Source organism: Chanos chanos, chromosome 2, assembly GCF_902362185.1.
Source record: "Chanos chanos chromosome 2, fChaCha1.1, whole genome shotgun sequence".
In the NCBI taxonomy this organism is placed as follows: Eukaryota; Metazoa; Chordata; class Actinopteri; order Gonorynchiformes; family Chanidae; genus Chanos; species Chanos chanos.
In genome coordinates, this window is record NC_044496.1 from 25,466,272 (window position 1) to 25,478,187 (window position 11,916).

Sequence of the window (11,916 nt, forward strand, 5' to 3'; positions counted from 1 at the left end):
TCTTGACAACGGGTCAAACCATCCAACAGCAAACAATCGTCGTGTTTTGAATACAAAAGCCATGACAGGAATGGAAAAGAGGTAAGAGCTCTAACCTGTAAATGCGCGCGCACGCGCGCGTGTGTGTGTGTGTGTTTGAACGCAAGACATCTTCAGGAATATCTGGTATAATGTATTTGGTATTTGGTATATAGTATTACCAAATAACCAATGTAACAGTAGCTACACTGTGAGGACACTTTGCACGTGTGTGTGTGTGTGTGTGTGTGTGTGTATACATATGAGCATGAGGGACACTAGAGGTCAGTGAGGGGACACTAAGAAGAACCAGGCGGCCCAGGAGAGTAGGCCCTCAGTGGACTGGGCATCTGGGAGCAAAGCCATACCCACTGGACGTGGCAGAAACACATAGACAGTGCCAAAGAGGTTGTGCCAAGCGGATGCAGCAGAACCGAGCAGAACTTCTGTTCCTCCATATCCAAACCAATACCAATGGGCTATATGACCATCTACCACCGAACACTGACCCACTGGGTCAGCCAATGAAATCACTCAGCCAAGTTCACAGCACTTCATGTACTGACACACCGGAAGGAAAAACCATTCATCATCTGGACAGCTTGGCACCATTTTGGCTCTGCTGAGTTGCCCCAGTCGAATTTGACTCATCAGACTATATGGGAAACCTCTGAAAGCAGTGATAACTGGGGAAAACTGACTTTGTGTCAGTTCCCTCCACTATTCCTCCATATCAATAAGCCTCCTTTCAAACAAAAGGAACTGAACTGATGAACTAGAAAAGACAGCTGACCTTGTCTTTCTGAAATGCATTTCCACATGTTGCTTTGAGAAAACATAAAATACAGACTAATAATGAGACAATAAGAATATAAGAAAATACAGAGAATAAGAAAACACAGAGAAAGTTCTATGAATAATAACTAATCTAAACTGATGGCTGTGTCCATTGACATACGCGACTGAAGCCTCTCCATAGAAACACTGCTGTGTAAAACAACCTAAAGCAGAAGGATATCAAGAGACTGTAATTCCAGGCTTTTTCAGAGTAGTGGATGCAGGATGACACCCCCTAGGAAAGTGGAGAAACTACTGAGTGTTTAATGACTAATAACAAGCCACTTGATAAAGCATTCGAAAAGAACAGTGTCCAGGATCTGTAGTCGTTACCTCAGATACCCGCTGACACAAAGGGCTCAACACACACATCGAGGACAAGTTCAGTAATATGCTACTTTGCGCACAGGTCAGCTGGTGGGTGCATATGCACAGATTAGTAATGTACGGCATCTGGTACAGTGTGAGGTAGTGCCCCATATAAAAAGATTTTAACTGCACTTGAGCATCTGAACAGTGCATAAATGCTGGCAATGAGAGAGAGAGTGAGAGAGAGAGAGAGAGAGAGAGAGAGAGAGAGAGTGTGAGAGAGAGAGTGAGAGAGAGATAGAGAGGGAGAGAGAGTGTGAGAGAGAGAGAGAGAGAGTGTGAGAGAGAGAGTGAGAGAGAGATAGAGAGGGAGAGAGAGTGAGAGAGAGAGAGAGAGAGACAAGTGGGAAGAGAGAGAGAGAGAGAGAGAGAGAGAGTGAGAGAGGGAGAGAGAGTGAGAGAGAGAGAGAGAGAGAGAGAGAGTGAGAGAGAGATAGAGAGGGAGAGAGAGTGAGAGAGAGAGAGAGAGAGAGAGAGAGTGTGTGAGAGAGAGAGTGAGAGAGAGTGAGAGAGAGATAGAGAGGGAGAGAGAGTGAGAGAGAGAGAGAGAGAGAGAGAGAGAGAGACAAGTGGGAAGACAGAGGGAGAGGCAGAGAGTGAAAAGACAAAAACAAAACAAACAGAGCCAGAGACCAGTCTTTCTCTCTGTTTTGATTGAGGGCTCCATTGATTGACGCGTCTATCAATAAGATTAGCTATGGATTGATGATTGATTGGCACTCAGGGCGGTAAACAGGCAGAACTGACAGGGCTTGTTTGTGTTCTCACACAGATCCCGTGGGGGAGAGTTATAGGGATTACAACACTTTCCTCTCACAGAAACAAAAACAGCAACAACAGGATTGGAAAAGTTCAAAGTCCAACAGAAAGGACAAGGGTGAGGAGGAAATACCCAAATTCTACCAAACACCACACTAAGGAGATGGCTAGTGAACTTTAGCTGCTAAGGCTTCCAATGAACAATAGCTTATTTTTCTGATAGTTTTACAATACATGGTTAAATGGCTAGTCAAATGGTTGACTCATGTGGTCAGCAGCTGGGAGAGGACTCAACAGTTGAGCACTGAACTTTAACTGTGCTGCGGTGCAGACCGTAAAATAAACACTCTCAAACGCACCAGGAAATAAAAGGCTATTAATTATCAATGATGGTTTCTGTTGGCTGTAAGGCCCATTTTTTATTCCTCCCTCTGAACTAAGCCATGGCCTTGGCATCACACGACCATACCACTGCGCTCTCTCTCGCTCTCTCTCTCTCTCTCCCTGCCTGTGTTGTGTGCGCTGTGTGCATTGTGTGTGTTATGTGTTGATTGTATTGTGTGCGCTGTGTGTATTGTATGGTCGTTCTGTGTTCTGTGTGTTGTTTCTGTGGGTTTTGAAGTGGCTGAATCCTGACTAGAAGAGCACTCTTGTGTTCTAGCACAGGCACACACACACACACACACACACACACACAGGTAATGGATTTAAGGGTCATGTGATTAGCAGAGCAACCCGAGACCTAAGTGCACATACCACATGCATACACATGTATATACACACACACACACACACACACACACACACACACACACACACACACACACATCTTGGTGCCCTTGCTAATGCCCCTCTAAGAGCTCCTCTCATAAAAGAACACTCATTGTTCCTGTAATGTTGCCAGTAAACACACACACACACACACACACACAACCTATTGAAAAGTCCTTACTGTGTATATGTTTGTGCATTAGTAATGCTCAACTGTACATTAATACCATTCACTCCACAAACCAATCACCATTCAGCTTTCAAAACCACAGCCAATGTTACTGCCAGCATGCCAGACAAAGCAGAATGGCTGCTCTAATATCAGCATTATATTAGTGTTTACATATTAGAGATCTGGATCCTGTTAGTCCTTAAGGAGAAAAAGCAAAGCTGTTTATATTCGAATGCCTCTTTGTGTTTGTTAAATCTGTATGTCCAAACAAATGCCAAACATTAGTGCCCCATCAACATTTTATCTGGCTATTTTTCCGTCATGTGCTCCAACAAACAGGAGAAACAAGTCCTTTAGAATTCTTACGAGATCATGGAAACACAGAGACACAGAGGGAAGCAGAGGAAAGAAAGAGAGCACAAAATATCAAGGAGAGAGAGAGAGAGAGAGAGAGAGAGAGAGAGAGAGAGAGAGAGAGACAGCAGTAAAGCCCACAGGGAAATTAGAGAGACAAAAAGAAGCACACAGTGAGTCTGATGAATAGGCAGGGAGAGAGAGTGAGAAAGAGAGAGAGAGAGAGAGAGAGAGAGAGAGCAGAAGAGAGAGAATGAGAAAGAGACAAGGAGAGGGGGAGAGAGAGAGAGAAGGAGGAAGGAAGGGAGAGAATCCTATGAGAGTCATCATGCTGTCTTCTAACAGAACCTCCTGCTGAGTTCTTGGACACACAGCTTCCCCCATGCACAGAGAGAGAGAGAGAGAGAGGGAGGGAGGAGGGGAGAGAGGGCTCCTAATAAGGACAGCTATCAGAGAATGATGACGGAAAGAGGGAAGAAACAGATGGGGATTACAATGGCTCTTTACTGATCCTGTACTTGTATGTGTGTTTTGGTTAGATACTGAGAGAACTACTAGTGTGTGTAAATGTGTGAAAGTGTGCACGAGTTTATGCGTGGGTGTCTGTGTATGTGTGTGTGAATGTGAGTGTATGTGTTTGCAGATATACACTCACCTAGCCACCCATCCTCGCACACACACACACACGCACACACACACACACACACACACACACACACACACAACATTATACTTCTGTGAGCTGTCTTATCTCACTTTGCAGGTGGAGGAGTTGGATGAACAGTCTCTCTGAATGATTGTTGTATGACTCAGTCATTCACAGAGAAAGAGACAGAGAAACAACAGAGAGAGAGAGAGAGAGAGAGAGAGAGAGCTGAGTCATTGCACAGTTTTAGCTGATTCATTTGCCTCCCACCTCTAGAGATTACTATGAATATTGCATGCACACACACACACACACACACACACACACGCACGCACACACATACACACACAGAAAGGAATTAAACAACAGAAGTGTGCATTTACCTAATTCACCTAAACAAAGCTTCAACCAGAACAGAGATTAGAGAAGTAAGATAAAGCTTAGACTACCTTAACACACCCAGTGACCACCAAAAAAAGCAGTCAAACTTCAGCTGTATCTTCCAGAGGAGACAGGAAGAGAGTGAGTGGTGTTGTGAGTGATATGAGAGCTAACAGGTTGCCTGTTACCACTGCTGCCTCCTTTTTTAACCAGCCCCGTGCGGCTCTTTGTTACCAAAAATATCCACCAAAGAACAGAAGGATGGAGAGAGAGAGAGAGAGAGAGAGAGAGAGAGAGAGAGGTGAGAGAGGAAGATGAGGGGCGATCGAGAGGAAACAAAAAAAGAGAGAGAAGATGAAGGGGTGTAAGAGGGGAAGAGATGTAGGGAAAGAAGAGGAGAGGAGAGGAGAGGAGAGGAGAGGAGAGAGGCAGAGAAGAGATGGAGAAAAGATGAAAAATGATAGTGTAAAGGGCCAGGGGGCTGATCCACGTGACTGCCTGTTGTGTGTGTACGGACGCTGGAACTGGGCTGTTAAGAGCTCATACACACACTCAGTCTACACACAATGAGAAAGTCATCTGGCCAGCTGCTCAATACACATTACTGGAAAACAAGTAAACACACACCCACACACACAAACTTTCTAAGAGCAAAACACAAATACAGTGCGTATATACAGATGCACACACTGTCTGTTTGCACACAGAACATGTTCTCTTTCATTCACACACACGCGTATCCACGCGCGCGCACACACACAGACACAGGCACACATGTGGGCACACACATATACAAAGCTGCCACTTTTTTCATTTTCACTTGATCACATGGTAACATTTTTACCTTCAACTTCACACACACTCCATTAACACACTCTTACCACTGAAGACATGCGCACACCACAAATACAAACAGAGGTGCGCCTTTTTTACTGTTTACTTGATCACAAGGTATGTTTTTACTTGCTTCAACTTAACACACACAACACACACACACAACACACAAACACAACACACAAACACACACACACACACACACACACACACACACACACACACAGACTGAGTCTTACCAGGCAAGTCTGAAGCCTCTCATTAGTGCAGTGAGGAGTGTGTGTGGAGGGTGGTGTGTGGAGGGCAGCTAACTGCCGCACGCTCGCCGTGCCGCATGCTGGAGGCAGACGGCAGAGGAGGGAGCCCACTGTAGCCTGCTGTCCCATACAGAGAGGAGAGAGAAAGACAGGAGAGGAAAGCTGCTCCGCTCTCCCCCGACACAGCCTAACACAATACAGTCTCCACACACGGACAGCCTGCTGATCCCTGCTAGTGCTCCATGCTAGCGTTCAGTACCGTTTGTTTTCTCTTGCTTCAGTTAGTCTGACTGACTGCTAGTGTATTAAGGCTTAGGGAGCACCGAGAGAGAGAGAGAGAGAGAGAGAGAGAGAGAGAGAGAGAGACTGTTTGTGCGTGTGGCAAGATAGAGAGATGAGTTCAGTCCGGTTCTGTTCTGCTTCTAACTCACAGTTTTGTCCTCTTGTTTCTCTCGCTCACTCCCTTGCACTCTTTCTTTCTAATTCTTTCTCTTGGTCTCTCTATCAGCCCCCACTGCAGATGAGAGCTGCACTTGTGAGCCAAGAACGCTACTGAGCATGCTCAAATCTCAATCCCTTCCTCCTCCCGCTCTCTCTCTCTGTCTCTCTCTCTCTCAGAGAGGAACAGAATCTTTTGTTAGCCTGCTGAGGGACTGCTGCCTGTGGCTTGCGGAACTTATGCTTGTGTAGGGGGGGGATGGACGCACTGCTTCCTGAGAGGAGTCTCAGGGTGGGACAGCAAGGACCAGAGAGACTGGGGCTGGTCTGGATGGATTAGTGGTTCTGTTGCCACTCCCTCCTGCCACACTCAATCGGGACTCAGTGTCAGCAGCTGGGCCCCCTAAGCTCTTTATACTCCCTGGAAAATGCCTTTGTATATGTTTGTTTATGCAAGTGTACACCTTTTTGATATGACTGAATGACTTAAAGAAATTAACAGAATAGGAAGAAATTTAATGCTCTGAGTCCAATTCAGAGTAATTTGTCTCTGTGACAGTAACCTGTGCTAACAGCATAGCGGTGACTACTTTTTCTCGTAAGTTTTTATGAAGGAAAACCTTCCTCCATACAGACACAGAGAGACAGGGGCTAAAGCTGCATGGTAAAGAGCATTAATCTGATCAAGGTTCTCTCGAATATCCCCCTCACACACAATCACACGCTTGACCTTGGACCTTTGGAGGTGTTAAGTGTGTGCTGACTGATGGAAACACATTTGTGTGGAGTTTTTGTAAAGGAATACTTAAGCAGTTGCAGCAGACTGTCAGAAACAATGATCTTTCCTATTGTAACAGTGTGCTGTATTCCTACTGTGCTCCCACAGTGGCGCTCTGTCATGTGCTTAAACTGCCGCAAGTTCTTGCCAAAGTCTCACATGCCTTTCAATTGCATGCGTGCTAAAATGTTTGTAAAGTAATGTGAAGTGGCATGACCACCAAATGTATGAAAATACAAATAAATCACGATACATACATAATCAACATGAGCACCTATACACAAGCAAGTCAAATTCATAAATAGTAGATTTAACGACAAAAATACCTAGTCAGAACAACCACCACACTAACAGCACCATCGTCATCAAAACTATAACGCTCTCCCAACGAAGCGTATCTCCATTGGCACTGGGAAGGGGACATATTTTCCCTGGTCGTGACAAGGGCTTATTAGGGTTAGGATTACGACTTTTTCTTTTCAAATCTATTAACAAGCAAAAAGGTTTGACGAGATGCGACAGACTTTTGGCGTAACCGACGAATATGAAGAATGCACGGCGAGAAGATTGAAGTTTGCATTTAGCAAGCAAGCAATCAAATATATATCACACATACGTTTGGTAGCCTCTCCCAGAAATTCCCGAAAACTCCTTGAAGTCACCTAAATACAGCCACGTCAGGCGGAAGAGTGAGATGCTGACATTTTTGTCAAATGGCTATTGCAACACCTAGCAAAACAATGTTATTATTTTGTCCATATCGTGCAGCCCTGTTCGTGACTAATTCGCGTTCTCTTGACGTGTGCTGTCACTAACGATGACGGCTTACCCTGTGTGAGCAGACCTGTGCGTAACATCCAGCACGACACTCCACTAAAAACACTGAAGACAAAGGCCCTCTTGAGAAAAAGGTGGTCTTTATCCCTGAATTAACAGCCCACAGACACAGCGGGGACGAAACAACCAAAGAAACCTTCGCCTCATAGAAGATTCTCGGAAAGCAGAGGTGGAGGGATATGGAGATGAAGTTCTTACTCATGCAGAGGAGCCGGAGACAAACTCTCCTCACTGACACGGACAAAAGCACAGAGGTGTGGTGCTGAACGGACAGCTCCCTACAGCACTGATTCGCTCCTCTCGCCAAATGCCCAGATCCTTATCCTTATCCTGAGCGACCAGGGTGTTCTGTTGGAAAACACGTGCGGGACACTATGAAAATCAGCTTCAGTTTGAAAGATGACACAATACCCCGGGGTAGATGGTGCAGTCCATGAGGAGATTTTTTTTCCCAAAAGAATATCAGCAATGTAAAATATCATATTTTTCCATCATGTGACTTTTACACAAACAACCACATCAGGCAGTTAATGCTAATCAGTAGAAGTACTGCAATACACTTTCAGTTTTACTCTGTCTGTCTTCTGTCTTTTCATTCTATGTATTTTCTATCCCTCAATTTTCCATTAACCAGCTGGAAGCAGGGGTGCTATTGACCTGTTAGTCAGATGATAACATGTATGATCAGCTCTGCTGCTTGTGTAACATGTGGCTGCCTTCTCACATGTGAGCTCCAGCTGTCAGGAGTGCTCTACACTGCAACTACAAAAGCTTTCCTTATTGATCTTTAATTAAGAGATGGAAATACTACTGGCTTTTTTTTTTTTTAAATCTCTCTCTCTCTCTCTCTCTCTGTCTTTCTCTTTCTGTTTTCTCTCTCCTCCAGACACACCCTGATTCAGAGGCATGTTGGATTATTATTTTCAGCCTTATAGGTTGATTGGAGCCAGCCAATAGAAGAGCAGATGCATGGATCAGGTGGCCGGGTGACTGTCACACCAGCTCAGTGTCAGTGTGAGGATATGTACTGGCGTGTGGTAATCCCACCCCATGTGTCACTCTGTCCGGTCCTGTCTCTCCATTCTCCAGAAACACACATACACACACATACACATACACACACACACACACGCGCGCTAATCCTTATGTTAAGAGCACATTCGGTTCATTGGGCCAAGGGGTCAGGAGAGCAGAGGAGAGAAGAGGGGATGAAAAGAGGGATACCAGTGGATAAAAAGACACTAACAAAGGCCACTGTGTTTAACCCTTGCAAAAAGTCAGTGGCAGTGCAGAATGCAGAATACTGTCAGTGTTGAATGCAAGATATTGTCTGGAGTAACAACTCTTGGAGTTTACATCCTTACTGATTACATTTGCATGTCAAATGGCATCATAGTACAAAGTATTTATAACTGTTCACTTTGTGTCAGCAGAGAGGAAATACCATAGTACAAAACAGAGTTTCTAGGCGCTAAAGTAATCAGCTGCATTATATTTACATGTGTAAATACTGTAAATATATAATCATAACTGGATAACAATGACTTTCTTTTACTTCCTGTAATCCCCTACAGGAACACCTCACAGAAATTAAGACACCTACACCCCGCCCAGATTGAACCCCAGTGCCCCGCCCCAATCCGAACCTCAAGCCCCCACCTCCATGGTCTCTGGTCTCCCTATGACTCATGCCTCCCAACTGCTCTCAGAGCTTCAGAGCAGCTGTGGTCCTGGGTGACATTTAAACAGCAGTAGGAGGTTCTGGAAGATTCAGGAAAGCACCCAACACATACTGCTGCATTCAGATAAAAGGAAGGAGGGCTGATACACAGACAGGCTTTCAGTAGTGTGGTTTCAACATTACACACTGCCATTTTCCCACAGAACTGATGAGCTCACAGCTCAGTCTGCTACATAATGAGACTGGTCCTACTGAGAAAAAGAACAAACAAATGCGTACGTGTGACTTCATTTACACATATGTGTGTAAATGTATAAGGAGAAATGCATAACACACGTACCCATGTTTAGAGAGAAGCGTATACACATGCATGCACACAGTGCTCCAGTCACGTGTGGCACAAATAGGAGAGCAAAGATGTGTATGTGTTATAGTACATTAGAGTACTGATTAAGAACCCTCACTTTCCTGTTCTAACCAAACCCCCCTCCCCATGTGCACCCCCCCCCCCCCCCCCACTTGCCCTTGCACCTCTTTTTCTCACCACAGAAAAAGAGGTGGGAGGGCAAGTGGACGGAGGAAGAGAATTTGAGTTGAGACTGAACAGAAACAAACTCATAGCACAGGACAAACCTTTCCGCTTGTTTGGTTTGTCATGCAGACAGGATTACTGTATTTTGACACATCAGTCTGTTATCCGTCTAATCCGAAAACAGAGAGGTGAAAAATTCTTCAGATATAACTGTGTGGCAACTTCTTGCATCTCAAACACACAGCTGAACAGGAAGTTCAACATTGTTCATCTCACTCAACACCCTGTAATGAATATTCAGTTAGGTGTTATTACACTTTTAATATGAGTTGGGAATATTGTGAATGACTGTCAAAGGCAGAGACAGGTTTGACTCCCTCTCCTGGTTCTCTTTTGGTCTCTTAGTTGCTACGGAAACTAGCGGGACAGGACCAAGGCCACAATTAGAAAAGCAGAAATTTTCTGCACATGCACAAGCACGCACGCACACACAAATACACACACACACACACACACACACAAACACACTCACACACGCGCTCATACCTTCTGTTTTCTCACAGTCATGACTCTGAGCTGGAGGGGTTTTTAGCCTTGAGCTATTCTGAGCAGATACGTGCCACTTACTGTGAGGCGGGCTGTTACTGAAATCTCACACACACACACACACACACACTCACACACACACACACACACACACACACACACACACACACACACACTCTCACATGAACTGCACTAGCTCTGACATTCATGAAAAAATCCCTCCAGCTCTGAGAAAACACAATGGCTTCCATTGCAGATTTTCAGCTTATGAAAATCTTCACTGTTATATTGCCACAAGGTCACTAAGTCCAGTTTACACATACAACACCAATACTCGTTAAACTGATGACTGAAAATATCCATAACTCACAACACAACCCACTCCACAGCCCGTGACCGCTTTCATTTGCTCTGATGGACCCGTTACGTAATCAGATGAAAGGACAAAACAACTTAACTAACAATGCCTGTTTTCTCTCTGAGTCATCACCACCTATTTTTACAAAAAAAAAAGGAAATGAAAGAGTGGAGAACAATTTAAAAAAAGAGACAAAAATAGAATGATGGGGGCAAGGAACTGTATCTGTTTATTTTTGAAAGGTTTCTCTCCATATTGATGTAACACGGCACTCCCTGTCAACACTGACCAATCAGCATCACACACTTACACAGCCCAGAATGTTCTCAGTGTCTTTAGTGGTCTCTTTTACTGAAACAGACACACACACACAGTTACAAGTCTATTGAAAAACACATGAGCGGGAACCAGTCAACATATCAACAAAGCATTATTTTTTAAAAGTGTCTGAGTCATCTGCAGCTCTGACTTTTTCGTAATTATGATGTGAATTAAAAAAAACAACAACAACATAATTACAACCAAAGATGACAGTTTTAATCCATTGTATGCTTGTGTTCAAAGGTTCAGTCAAAATGTGAACACTATGGACATAAACAACTTCTTCTCAGAATCTAGTTTCACTTCTAATAAATGCACATTTTAGAAGTATTCTTCCTACCTAAGCACCAACTCGTGCTTCTACCAAGCTAATGTAATGCCTCTGCATGAAGCTTTCGAATCTTGAGCGTTTGTGTTGTGTGTCTCTCCTACCTGTGACCTTTCCATACGAGTCTCCTCCATTTCCTCGGCTTGGCCTATAAGCAGAGGGAGGGAGAGAGGACACGGGTCCATGTGGGTTTGCCATTATGTGAGAAAGGCAAGGAAAGAGACAGATCGGGGAGAAATAACGAATGAAACATTTAATGGAAAGCCTTCAGTCCAGGCAACTAAACCATGCAGTGTGTGTGTGTGTGTGTGTGTTAACAGTGACCAAGCCTGATCCTGACTCATGCTGAAGTGGACACTCATGTATCCTATGATTCAATGAGACACAGGTCAGTGCCCATATACATTCAGATTACATTACTGCGTCTTATTCTCCTTTGTGAGCAGACTCACTGCTTCCCACCTAAAATCCTCTGTCTGTACCTCAGCTTCTTAGTACACATTCCTGTAATCTCCCACTCCCAGCCAATCACTACACTTCACCGACTGACACATCCATTCTTTGATTCATCCACTGATGGTGTCCACTTGAGTAATACAAGTACTTGAGTAAGCACTCTCAACATTGAAGTTCTATTAGAAGGAAAAAAACAAACCTACTAGTCCACACAGTTTTGTGATCATATAGAAAGAGACGGAT